We start from the raw sequence: 14531 nt of genomic DNA, 5'->3' as shown, positions 1-14531 counted from the left end.
CTTGTCAATGTGGATTCACTGAAAATGTTTCACTAGAGAAGCAACAGTTTTTTCTTTCTCCCTAAGTCATGAAATTTCACCCTGTGGTTGCTTTTACATTAACTCATCAACTTTTCTTTAAGGTAAGAGGAACTGCTAATCTGAGTCAGAGTTAAAAATCTCGTTTGGACTATACTCACTTATAATGCTCACCGTGCGTTTAAATTCCACATGAATTGGCTCTTCCCATATGGTTCTTGCTTCTTACACTAGCATGGTTTCACTTCTGGGTCAAATGACAAAACTAACTCTCTCTCTCTCTCTTTCCACTTTCTCATTTGGCATAATTCCCTAGAATCCTAATTTCGAGATTTGTATTTTGAAAGAAAGTGAATAGGTGAAAGTAGGAAGTACTTCCCAGGCTTCAAATGTATGCTACTTCTTCCAACTCTATCTCACCTCAGGGTATAACATCCGCTTTAATTCTCTGCATGTAGCTTCCTCAAACCTTGCAAAGAAGGATTCTATTGCAGGTAAAGGGGGCCAATTGCTTCCAGTCCCCTGCCAGAGACATCACTGCATTTGAATTATGCTTGAATCTCCATCTCATAGCAACTCAGAGTTAAGGGTAAAATCATAGCAATTAAGTGGTGCTTAATGTATCTTTAGCACTTTGAAGAATCAATTTTTCATGAAATAATTATAATCTTAAGGGATATATATCTGAATATTAAATAGGACCCTTTTGTTAAAAAAAAAAAAAAAAAAAAAAAAAGGAAGCTGTGGTCCAGAGAAGTAAAATAACTCTCCAAAGGAACTGAGTAGGTAGATGAACTCCATCATCCCAACCCCATTCCTCTAAAGTTCCCTCCACGGGCAACCACTATGACTCTGTACATGATAACAATAATACAATGTTTACCTCAGGGACTAAACAAGCTATCAGTTTCCTCCTTTAGCAATACTAATTCCCATAAGATTACAGTAGCCACCAGATAAAAGATTATTTTATCATTGTTATTTTTATCATTAATGTTTTCAGATATTCAACTCACAATGTTCTTATCTGCTTTGAAATAAAGCAAGTATTCCTTTTGAGATATGTCAAATGATAAAGTGAATTGGAAGAATCATAGTCTAAATATCAGTCCTTTGAGTTACATGTTTACAAGAAGTGATATCATGTTTTCAGTTTTACAGTTTTAAAATACAAGCTATTATGAGGTACATTAAGAAATACTATGGAGATTTATGTATTGGTAGAGACTAAACTATCTAACAATAATAGCTTACATTTGCAAAGCACTTTTACCTATGTTATTTCCTCTGATCCTAAGATTAACCTGTGAAACCGGAAGAGCAGGGAATCTTATCCCTTTTTTCTACAAAATGAGAACATCTATATACTGTAAGATACAATAATTTTCCCAAGGTCACAAAGTCAGTAAGTGCTTGAGCCAAAACACACAGTCAGGCCTCCTCTTAGACTCATGCTCTTATTTCACCATCATATCTTTGATGTGATGAGGACAGTAGAGAAAAAACAGATTTTGGTATGTAATAGGTCTGTGTATAAACTCTCTGGCTCCAGTTATTCTAGCTCTGTGCCCAAAAAGAAGTCATTTCACCTCTATGAGCCCTCACTCACTTAATGTAAAATCAGGTAAAGAATACTTACTTTCATTGTTTCCAGTATTGAGACATCATCTGTCAAATGTTTGGAACATAGAAAGTTCTCAGCACATGTTAGTTCTCTTGAAATGCTGTGAGTCTAAGATTGTCTTTTGGAGAATTCTGATTTCAGTTTTAAAGGGAAATGAGCCTCACTATCTCAGGTTGGCTCTATGAGGCCAAAGATATTCTGTTACCTAACATGTTTATCTTCATTGCCTGGTATTGAGCATGATGCATGTGAAGTGTTTGGCAAATATTATTTTTGAAGAATGAATAAAGAAACAGTAGTCGTTTCTTCTTTAATATTTGTTTGGCCTCCTACACATATAATGCATAGTCCAAGGAGCATTGTGAATTTCTGGCATGAAACAAGGTCCTTGGCCTCAGAGCCCTCCCAAAGAGCACATGATTAATTGCAGTATAAAGGCATGTACCCAAGAGAAAGAGACTGACCCAACAGGAACCCAGGGCATGGCAATTCAGCAATTCAGCCATTTCTGTTCCTGGATGCACCAGAAAACTTTGCCTTTCAGGAGACCTCATCTGTCAAAACTTTTGGCCTGTTCCTCTGGCAGCTATCTGTACGAGCCAGCCTCTTATTCCAAAAGTAAGTTAAGGACCTCAGCATTCCAGTCCTTGATAAATAAGCCCCTCTCTCTGAGAGCCTCAGTGACAGATAAATCTGTCCACCCAAGGGCATTTCCCAAGCGGGACGGGTTGTTTAAACTCCTTACCAGATTGCAGCTGGCACCCGCCACGTTGATTTTTCTCTCTCCTTATAATCATAATGGGATCTCAGCAATAAAGATGGATTTGTTAATTTCCATCCCCTTCTCACTTTCTCTTTTAATCACTGTCGAGCATAAATTAATTTCAGCTTAAAGAGCTTTCAACAAGATTCTGTCACTGTCTAGGGCACCTAAAGGTCAAAAAACAGGAGCCTCTGAAAACACTCATCAGTTGTTTGCCAGGAATAAACTTTTAGTTATTGACACTTCATTATTTCTATTTTGTCCATGGCAAGCTCGAGTCAGGAGAGAGAGAAACCAATCTGATCACCCACCTGCTATATTGAGTGTCACATTTTCTTCCAGAGTCTTTGAGGAAGTGGACTAAAGTTTCAATATCAGGCTTGATATCATATCAGGCTTGATATCACTTGCATATTTCTTCAGGGTAAGATACAGAGTCAAGTTTTTGGGTCACCAGGCCTATTTAAATTCTAATTCTACTATATATCAACTGGGGTGCCCAGAGAAAAATACATAACTTCTGAATTTTTGTCATCTAAGACGTCAATGATTGTGTTCATCTTACGGAATCATTGTGTGAAATTGATGAGAGAGAAGTACTGAAAAGTACGGAGTATTGGCCTAGAATGTCAAGTATCTCACAAAATGTAGCCACAATCAATAGCATTTCCCTTAAGATGTCTACCATTTGAAAGTTTACTGTGAGACAGGGACTCTGATAAAGGGAAAAAATTAGAGAAACATGTAGGATCACTAAGGAATGCTTCTTGTGTCTTACCATGGACAAGGGTCAATAATGTGGTATGGAAAAGCCTTTCTGAGTGACTTGTAAATATAAACCATCTTCCATGCTCTTTGCTGGACATTGGAGTAAAGTTTGGTGTTACTCATATCAAGCTTATGTCTCATTTCTGCTACTTACTAATTATGTGTGATCTTGGCAAATTAATTCCGTCTGTGAGCCTTAGGTCTCTCAACTGTACTATAGGTAAAGCACTTCCCGTATTTGATTATTCATGAACATCAAATGACATGATATATCCTATTAATAAACAGACAAATTTAGGAATACCAATAGTAGGTCTGCTTTGTAATCTACATGTCACTACACAAAATGATAAAAACACTAACAGTAATATTTAATACATATGGCACATTTATGTGCTAGCAACTTTTCTAAACACTTTATATAAAGTAATTTATCTAACCCTCACTGAAAACCACATAATGGAAGTGTCAGTGTTGCCCTCGTCTTACACATGTGAAAACAGAGGTCAAAGGAACCATTTAACTTTCCCACTGTTATGTATTTAATAAGTAGTGAAATCAGGATTGAAAATCTGTGTAATCTGCATTCAGAGTCTGAGCTCTTAAGGATTTTGTACCCTGCTTTGGTTGGATCAGGGGAAGAAGATGCTAGTCTACCAAACTAGCTACTAATAATGTGGTATGTCATTACCATTCTGGTTTTTCTTTTATAGCATTCATTTATTCTGCATGTATTTATTGAATGTCTACTGTGTTCTAGGCATTAGTTAAGTTGTTGGAGATACAGTAGGGAACTAAACAGACAAACCCTTCTGTTTTTGCAGAGTTTATATCCACTGGTATTAATGGCTAGAAAAGGCAGATGTGGAATTATAATAAAAAGGCATAGATGAGGAACTTCTGGGGCCTGATCGTAATAGCAGTGCAACACTCTGGAGACACTTCAGGTCTCAAAACCTTATATAGAACTCTTATCATTGCAGGCTAAGAATTGTGTGATTTCATGCTCATGACAACCCTGGGAACCAGATACTGTTAATACATGCATTTTGCATATAAGGAAATAGCTGCATAAAGGGATCAAGTCACCTGTATAAGAATATATACAGGAAGTATTAAAGCTAGACTTTGGATGCAGGTTTGCCTAAGACAGGACCTCGAGGTTCTAAAGTCCTGGCTATATGGACTCTGATTTAATTGCAGTATTTATTTAAATAAGAGCAGTGCAGACCAGAGGATTCTTTTAGAATAATTGTTCTCAAGCCTTTAAAAACACATTTTGTCTTTCTAAAGTTTTGTCTCCTTTTCCTCCTCAACCTTAGCTCCATTCTGACCACTGCACACACCCCAAATATGTAGATTCCAGAGTAAGCCATTTCAAAATTATTTCTAATTGTGCTCTCAACTCAAAAGTGTCAGGTACATGCATGATTTCTCCCAAAGATCTGTAAATAAGGATACGAGGTGTGGAATATATTACTCTGGAGCTGATGGGGCTGCAGAGGTCAAAATAAAGTAAAGACAAAGGGTTCGGAAAATGAAATTCAATTAGTATTTGGTCATTTTGAGTGTGATGTATTTTGATTCTGGACTTGGGCTGCTTTCATTAAACCAATGTCCACAAGAGAAGTCTTTACCTTTTTGTTTGTTTGTTTGTTTTTTCTTTTTGAGACGGAGTCTCATTCTGTCGCCCAGGTTAGAGTGCAGTGGTGCAATCTCAGCTCACTGCAACCTCCGCCTCCTGGGTTCAAGTGATTCTCCTGCCTCAGCCTCCCAAGTAGCTGGGATTACAGGCACATGCTACCACACCCAGCTAATTTTTGTATTTCTTGTAGAGGCGGGGTTTCACCTTGTTGCCCAGGTTGGTCTCAAACTCCTGGGCTCAAGTGACCCACCAACCACCTCAGCCTCCCAAAGTGCTGGGATTACAGGCATGAGCCACTGTGCCCACCCGCCTCTAATATTTTTAACACGTATTATAGAAATTACATTTGGCTCAGTCCAGTACGTCCAGGCTTCTATTCCAGATATTAAAGGAGAGTTTGGGTGATAGCCAAGTCTTAGATTTCTAAAGATGGCAAATAGTGGTAAATAATTTTTAAGGTTTAAAACCCATGTTTACATACATTATCTTGGATCATCCTTAAGACAACCTTGTTGGTTGCTCATTATCACCTCCACTTTATCAATGAAGAATGAGAAAATCGAGTATTTTACGGACTTTTGTTTTTCCCCAAAATATACTCTGATGAACATTAGACATTGTGCTAAGCCACTCCAGAGACCACTGAGGAAGAACAGGAGGGACTTAGCTGGAAGTGTCCCATTCCAGTCTCAACCAGAGCAAATCTGCTTTAGGACTTGTGCAATATTTATTGAGTGTCTTCCATATCACAGCCACTGTGTAGGGTGGTTCAAACAGATTTTTGACCAAGACAGACTTGAAGGCCCTTTCCTCTTGACGTCTTTGTAGCAGAGACTTAGATAAATGCATTAACCATTATTTAATTATATTTCTGAGAAGTGCTACAAAGAAACAGATCAAGCTGTATAATAGGAGCTGGGAGCATTGATCATCAATGAGATTTAAATTTCACAGAGTGGTTCATGTCTTTAAAGAGTTTGAAAGCCGTTAGATTAAGAAAATAATCCCACATTTATTTCCTTATTTATTACTATTTTTAAAAATAATCCCACATTTAATGAGATCTCAGGTAATTCCCAGAAAAATAGAAACTTTGTTGAATCTCATTTTAGCATCTACAGTGGACTGCTTATAAACAACAGAAATTTATTTTTCACAGTTCTGGAGGCTGGGAAGTTCAAGATCAAGGAAACAGCAGATTCAGCATCTGGAAAAAGACTGTGTTCAGATTCTTAGATGGTGCCTTCTAGCAGTGTCCTCATATAGTAAAAGAGGCCACTGAGCTCCCTCAGACCTTTTCTTATAAGGGCATTAATTCTATTCATGAGGGTTCCTCCATTACCTAGTCACCTCCTGAAGACTTCTCTTCCTGCCCATCACCTTGGCAGGGGGGTGGCGGGCCAGGGGTAGGATTTTAACATAGGAATTTTGAGAGGATGCAAACATTCAGATCACAGCAGATACCAAATGTGTAATAAAGATTTTTTTCCTCAATAATGATTTTTTAAAAATTGTGTAAGGATTCCTTTTAAAATAAAGTTTGTTGTGTATAATTAAGGTATACACCATGCTGTGGGATACACACGGATAGTAAAATGGTTACTATAGTGAAGCAAACTAACATATTTCACATAGTTACACATTTTGTTTGTTTGTTTGTTTTGGTGGCAAGAGCAGGTAAAATCTATTTATTCAGTATGAATCCCATACACGGCACAGCTTTATTACCCAGAGTCCTCATGTTGTATATTAGATCTCAAGACTTACTCTTTCCACATATCTGCTACTTGGATTCTATTGTATTTATTTGGTCTGTCAAAATAATTGGACATTAAAAAAATTAGAGTTTTTAAAACCTACTAATAGTGATAATGACTCAATTTATTATATCAAAATATAAAACAATAAAAGTTTGTATTTAAAAAGTAGAACTTATCACACAAGCACTTCCTTCTACTATTAAATTCTATATTGATAACACCATTTCAGGAGGAACAGCTTAGTATTGACAATCGTTTTAGTTTTGGTTTCAGTGTATTTTTTGTGTTTCATTAGTAAGTTTGCTTCGGTGGTAGACATGTACAAGCCCTATTTTGAGAAGTACATGCTTAGATTTACACTTGAGTAATGTTATAATGAAAATAATTAAAACCTTCATGGGTGGTCCACAAACGATTGTTTACTCTTTAAATGAGAACTTTGTATTACATTAATTTGCCGTTGATGAGAAACACTGAACTGGTTTTGGCTGAGAAAAGGGCAAAACAAGATCTATGTTAAAAAAATATTTATCCACCACAGACAGAATGGATTGGAAAGGAACTAGGGGGGCAGGGAGACCAGATAGGAATTTTATTTTGTGGGAGAGACAGTATGAAAGCCTGAATCAATATAGAGACATTTTGGTGCAATAATAAACTCTTGTTACTGGTAATGATGATGATCATTTAGTAGCACAGAAGTTGCACCTCTGTGCCAAATACTTACAAGGTCTGTAGATTTCAGGCCAGAAATTAGTAAAGGGGCATTTTGTCAAGCTTAATTCCTTGTTATAGTTGTCTTCAACGGCCATTTGTGGATTTGACTTGATTACTTTGTGTGCATTACAACCCAATTAAATCCAAGCCATGTCTTCACAGAGAGCTAGGTCTATGAAGACAACATAACAAGGGCAATCTTTAGAATATCCCTACCATAATTCATCCTCATAATTCCAGGCAAGAAATCTGATTCAGAAAACTGCGGTTAGGAAGGCGATGGAAAGGATTGCTTAGTGATAGGAAAATGACCAGCCAGAATTTTATTTCTTCTAATGCTATCAGGTCTGAGAACTACAAAGGGAGAGAAATGACCAAAGGGAGAGATTGTTCCCTCTTCACAAATATAAATGAGTAAATGGCAATTCCTGTTCATTAAAATTCTATGCAGATAAAGAATAAAAATTTGTAGATAATTAGCTGATTTCTTTATTTGCAGAAACTCGGTTGAGGATAAATAAAGAATGGCCCAGCTATCCATGCATGTGGTCATCGTCTACAAATGGAAAAATCTGCTCATCACCATTATATATAATTTTTCATGTCATTTGCTTTGAAGCATTAACAAAAAGAAATATACAATTAGAAGAATGAATGCTGCTTCTCTATTCATTGCCCCGACTTTTGCCTCAAATACAGCACAATCAGAAATGATGCCATTGTCTCCAATTTTGAAAACACAGTGGCAAGAATATCGAGATCCTCACCATGATATCTTCTTAAGACCACATGCTTATTACTAGGTCTCAGGACAAGCATGAACCCCACAACCAAGTGAGGTCTCATTAATTTCTATATAATCTCAGATTTGTAAAATGTCATGCAGATTGCCCATCATGCCATAATCATGTCATGTATCATAATCAAATATTCAAAGCCAAGAGGGGCTTTTTTAATTCTGTGAGGGTCCACACTCTTTGTGTCTTGCTTTTGTTTCTCCTCTAGCCATGAATGACTCAAATTGATATTGGGCTCCTCCTGAGTCTTTAGCCTCAATCACATCAAAATGATGTATTTTATTATTCAAAAACACCTATTATATACCTTTTAGTGTTAATCATTACTTTCTCTGCACTCTCAACTATTACAGATTTGTTCAGATTACTTCTAATTTATTGTCATCATTATAATTAATCTTGTCTGATAAGAGACTGAAGATCGTGATTGTACTTTGTCTTTTTTTTTTTTTAATCCTTTTCTTGGACTCTTCCAGTACACTGGACAAAGTAAGTCTCCAAAAGCTTAAAAAGTTTTCCAGCTAACACAAACCTTTCATATAGCCTTTGCTTCCTTTGATTTTCTCAAGTACTTTATGATTTATTCTAACTTAATAATTGAGGCATAGGAGTCTTGAAATAATGTTACAAAGATCCTCAGTCACACAATTTACAGGTGATGTGGTGGAATAACAATTAAATTTGAGACCAAGATACCAGGACTCTTTGCTCTACACCATTTGTGGAAAGTTGAAAACATGAGTTCCAAAACACCACAAATTTGGGACTCAGTTTATCTTTCATCCAGTGTTTTCCAGCTCCACTACTCAGAAAGTTCAAGAGGTCTTTCTGTTATGCAAAAGGAGATATTTAATCTATGTGTGTTGGCGACAATTTCTTTACCCCAGAGTAAGAGATGGCATGTGTATATTTAAGAATTCAAGGGGCTGGGCATGGTGACTCACACCTATGATCCCAACACTTTAGGAGGCTGAGGCAGGAGGATTACTTGAGCCCACAAGGTTGAGACAAGTCTGGGCAACGTAGTGAGACCTTGTCTGTTAATTGTTTGGGTTTTTTTTGTTTTGTTTTGTTTTGTTTAAATCACAAGAGATTCTATTGTAAAATAATATGAATCACTTAAGATAAATGAAGACCACTCAGGAGCTTATAGAATCAGGCCTGGGAATCGTTCTCCTAACATCCAGTGTATTATTTAGAATTTAGGATAGTACAGAAACAAAGACATTTCAAAATACAGTGGTTTAAATGAGTTATTCATTTGTTTCTCACAGAAAAGCTCAGAGGTCAACAGATAGGGCTGCCATATAGCCTTCGAAATTATAGGTTACACTTGTGAACATCTTGATGGTGATTTCCGTGGAGAATGTGCTGGGCACGTGAAGAAAAGAAAGTTCTCCTCCATCAAATGCAGAACACAGGCTGGGCGCGGTGGCTCTCTCCTGTAATCCCAGCACTTTGGGAGGCCGAGGCGGGCACGTCACGAGATCAGGAGATGGAGACCATCCTGGCTAACACGGTGAAACCCCGTCTCTACTAAAAATACAAAAAAATTAGCCGGGTGTGGTGGCGGGCGCCTGTAGTCCCAGCTACTCGGGAGGCTGAGGCAGGAGAATGGCGTGAACCAGGGAGGCGGAGCTTGCAGTGAGCCTAGATGGCGCCACTGCTCCAGCCTGGGCGACAGAGTGAGACTCCGAGACTGTCTCAAAAAAAAAAAAAGAAAAAAAAGAAAAAAAAAAAAAAAGAAAAAAAGAAAAAACAGAATGCAGAACACCCACATTGTAAAGGCGTTTTGAGAATCCATTGGGATAACATTGATAAAGTACTTTTCCTGGTACCTGCACATAGTGGGCACTTTAAACAGCTCATTGTGTAGTCTCCGTGCTCTTATTTGTTTTAGTAATGGTAGCAATGGCTGTCTCCTCTACTTTCTCTTCCTTCTCTACTTATTTTTTACACCTTTCACTTCTTAAAACTTAATCAGGAAATATGCTTTCCTTCATGAGAATTGCAGCATCAAAGATTGAGTGAGGCATCAAATTAGGTGTTCAAGAATTTCTTACTAAATTTTAATTGGATTTTCCATCAGTAGCGTTTGTCATCACCACTCCCTCTCACCTCAGAGTAGGCACTAGCCAATATGCCCAGAACTTCAGTAATTTTATACTCAGTTGGTTAAATGCTGCCATCTTTGCTAGGATTATATGCACTGGTTCTTCTACACATGTTAAAAACAAACAAATCAACCTTCAAATTCAGCAAGGTGCAAGGAACAGAAGGAGACAGTGACTTGTACATTTTTCCCTTCTTTTTCCCTCTATTCACTCACTGTTCACTTCTGCAATGTATAATCATTCTGGGTTCTTCTTTTTCTCCTCTCTAAACCCATCATATACACACAAAAATTTATTAACTATTTTAAGTTTACTTAGTATCTCTTGTGTGGTTTTATGTATTATTCCCAAGAATGCAAATTCTGACCGGTGTCCATACCATTTTCTAGATGTCTCTTTTATTCCTTTCTATTTAGGACTAGTGGCATGTTTAACTAGAATGAACCTCTTCTCTCTCTCCCTTTTTCTTTGTTCTCTTCATGGCAGCTTTCAACTTTATACAGTAAGTGTAGTGTCGTGGAATACTGGGTAAAATTTAGATTAAGGTAAAGTGAACTGGAATCTTACTCTAATATTTGAAGTCTAGGGCTTATGAATTTTCAATGGCTCTGCTATGGCCTGAATGCTTGTGTTTCCCCATAGTTCACATGTTGGAATCCTAACCCTCAATGTGATAGTATTAGAGTGTGAGGGCTTTTGAAGGTAATTAGGTCATGAAAATGGAGCCCTCATGAATGGGAGAGTGTCATTATAAAAGAGACATAAGAGAGACTTTTAACCCATGTGAGAACATAGCAAGAAAGTACTGTCCAAGAACCAGTAAGGAAGCCCTCAGCTGAATCTGCTGGTGTCTTGATCTTGGACTTCCAAGCCTCCAGACTTTTAAGAAGTAAATTCCTGTTAATATAAGCCACCCAGGTTACGGTAGCTCATTATAGCAGCCCAATAAACTAAGACAATCTCTGTAAGTAATTTATTTTCGGGGCCATCCATTTGTAAGTACATTTGGCCCTTAAACAACACAGGTTTGAACTGTGAGAGTGTACTTCTACTTGGATTTTCTTCTGCCTCTGCTACCCCTGAGACAGCAAGGCCAATCCCTCCTCTTCCTTCTCTTCCTCTGCCTAATCAGTATAAAAATAATAAGGATGAAGATCTTTAGGATGACCCACTTCCACTTAAAAAATAATAAATGTATTTTCTCTTCCTTATGATTTTCTTAATAACATTTTATGTTCTCTAACTTACTTTGTTGTAAGAATTCAGTATATAATAAATATATATAACACAATATTTATTGACTATTTATGTTGTTATGTTATGTTGTTAGTATGGCTTCCAGTCAACAAAATGTTATTAGTAGTTGTATTGGGGAAGTTAATTATACATGGATTTTTCAACTACACAGGGAGGTCCATTCCCCTAACACCTGCATTGTTCAAAGGCCAACTGTACATATTTCCGTTAACTCACTTCCTCTATGCCATAATGTCAAGGCTTCATTTATCTCACACTGCAAGATAATAACTACCTGCCTTGTGATACTTAAAACAGTTTGATTTGGAGAGACCCTATATGCCAATGAGGGGCATCTTCAATCAATTAATTATTGACATCTTTCCCATAGGTTTTCTCTTTTCCATAATCTATAGCAAAACAATTGACAAATGGTAGGTTTCTAATAAAAGTTTCATAATGAATGTATATATAAATTAATATATACTGTGGACAAGAAAATTCAACAAGCTGCATACCTCCATGATTCTCTTGCCGTGGTATGGGTATGCAAAGATCTCCCAAGACAAAGTGATCAAACTGAGATTAGAGAATCATCTCCCAAGACATGCATATAATCCTGTCATATTTAATTTTCAAATTATAGAGCACAACCCATTGGTAGGTTACAAAAGTACTTTCGGTGGGCTGTGAATTAAAATTTAAAAATCACATTTATTTTACCATTGTTTAGTATTTCAAGGTGAATTATGAACGAATTTATATTTGTATAAAATTTATTTATGAATTATCTTCGAAGAAAGATACTGGTGGTCACCAACATCAGATATCAATGAATTGAAAATTAATACCTAGCTAAAATTTACTGAGGACTCTATTTCATTGCTATAATAAAATTTCTGGTGTCATTTCACTTTTGGCAATGGTGAAAATCTCCCACATATATTTGCACACCAGAGAGCTGTAGTCCCCAGAGTTTTAAAGCGAGATACCATTGTGTCATTTGTGCCATCTTAGATTAGCTGTGGTTTCCACCTGCTGCTATATGTACATTTCAATTTGAGTTATTTTTGATTTATTGCAACGATGATGAAAGCAATGAATTGAGTTTTTGGCTATTACAACATGGTACACATTGATACCACCCTCTATTTAGTCATGCATTCATTGTGATTTAAATAAGATTGTTCATTTAATTATTAAAAGAATCAGTATATTCTTCGCATAATCTTTCACCCTCTACATATTTTCTACGCAACTGACCTTCCAGGTTGTTCCCTGGAGTTGATTTCCCAAAGATGGGATGAGAAAATTTTCCCTGACATCCGTAGACATAATCGAGTATCTGTGAGATCTTTCTCTATCACTAGATATTTAGCTTTCTTGGAGCAATCATATTGTCTCTTTCTTGATGCATCCTTAGTGTTTAGAACAGCATTTATCGCATAGTAGGTGTTCAATAAATTTTTGTTACATAAATTAATATATAGAGTTTTAAAAAATCATACAGATTAAATAATCATACAGATTTAAATATACATTTTAAAATTATATATTATTACTTAATATTTTCACACTTAAAACTTCTTCCAATCCTCCCAGTAGCACTAGGTAGTAAGCAAGGCAGCTAATGCTATGATTTTGTATGTTTGCAGGTGATGAAATTGAGGGTTGAGAATAATTCCCCAATATTAAGAATCCACGAGGAGAACTTTGTTAAAGGATATAAAACTACAGATAGTGAGGAGGAATAAGTTCTAACACTCTATGCCCTTGTAGGATGACCATAGTTAATAATAGTATATATATAGTTGCAGCCAGCTAGGAGAATATTGAGTGTTCCCAACACGAAGAAGTGATAATTGAAATGATGGATATGTTAATTACCATGATCTAATTATTATACATTACATATATTTAAATATCACTATGTACTCCATAAATATATACAATTATTTTTGTTATATAGAAATATAAAATTTAAAAAATAAAATGAGTTTATTTAAAAAATATATTTAGCGACAGAACTAATGTTCAAACTCATGCTGCCCCATTCTTACTCTGGCGGCTTTTTTCCATAGCTTCCTTCCAACTCTTAGATTTTATGATTCAAAGTGAAAGCCAGGATGGCCATACTTCCCTCTCTCTGGTCCCCTTCGGAGACATCCTGGGCTACTTCACAGCTTCCTCCCACCAAAGCATCCTTAAGTGCTGAAAACACAGCACCGCTGAGCCTACTCATCAGCCAGTTGGCACTTTTTCAAATGAGCCACTGAATGGCAAATGCACAGATAACACAGGGATAAAATGAGCTCCTCTTATTGATTTTCCAAACCAATATGGCACGGGTGCTCCCTCTTTGTGCCATCTCCTCCCTCTGCCCGGAGGCATTCTCTGCCCGTCCATCATTTTAATTAGACATTACACCTGGCACAAATGCTGAGTTGATTAACCTTAAAGGAGCTGAATAGGTTCTCTGATCGTTAACACGGGGCCCCTGACATATTATAACTCATGTTAACATGAGCTGTTGCACAAACTCACAGCTTCTTCAGCCGACTTTCCAAAGCCGTGGTGCGGGGTAATAGCATCTACAGAGAGCTCTTTGTGAAGCGTGCTCCCATAATGATGCCGTGAAAAGCAAGATTTAAAAGATGGATTGGTGTGGACTCTGCAGATACTACTTTTTAATGTTTATATAAATGCACCTTCCGTGTCAAGGGGGTTCTCAGGGGTGGTACTGCATGTTAGGATGTCGTAAAAAAGCGAACACTACTTTTGGAACCGGAAGGCACGGGATTTCATCCTGTGCTGACTGTGATCTTAGAACAGTCTTTTAATTTCTTTAGGTCTCGAACTTCTCCTATGGAAAATAGAGATCCAAAGGAATGTGAAGGTTTCCTTGCCTTGTCCATTACTACCACCCACCAATTTGCCTCTCACCTAACATGGTACACAGAGAACACTCCAATGAATCCTTATTCTTTTTTTTTTTTTCTTTTTGAGATGGAGTCTTGCTCTGTCACCCAGGCTGGAGTGGAGTGCAGTGGCGCCATCTAGGCTCACTGCAAGCTCCGCCTCCCGGGTTC

Source organism: Macaca nemestrina, chromosome 14, assembly GCF_043159975.1.
Source record: "Macaca nemestrina isolate mMacNem1 chromosome 14, mMacNem.hap1, whole genome shotgun sequence".
NCBI classification, from domain to species: Eukaryota; Metazoa; Chordata; class Mammalia; order Primates; family Cercopithecidae; genus Macaca; species Macaca nemestrina.
The sequence above is the reverse complement of the archived record's forward strand: the minus strand, read 5'-3'. Positions refer to the sequence as shown.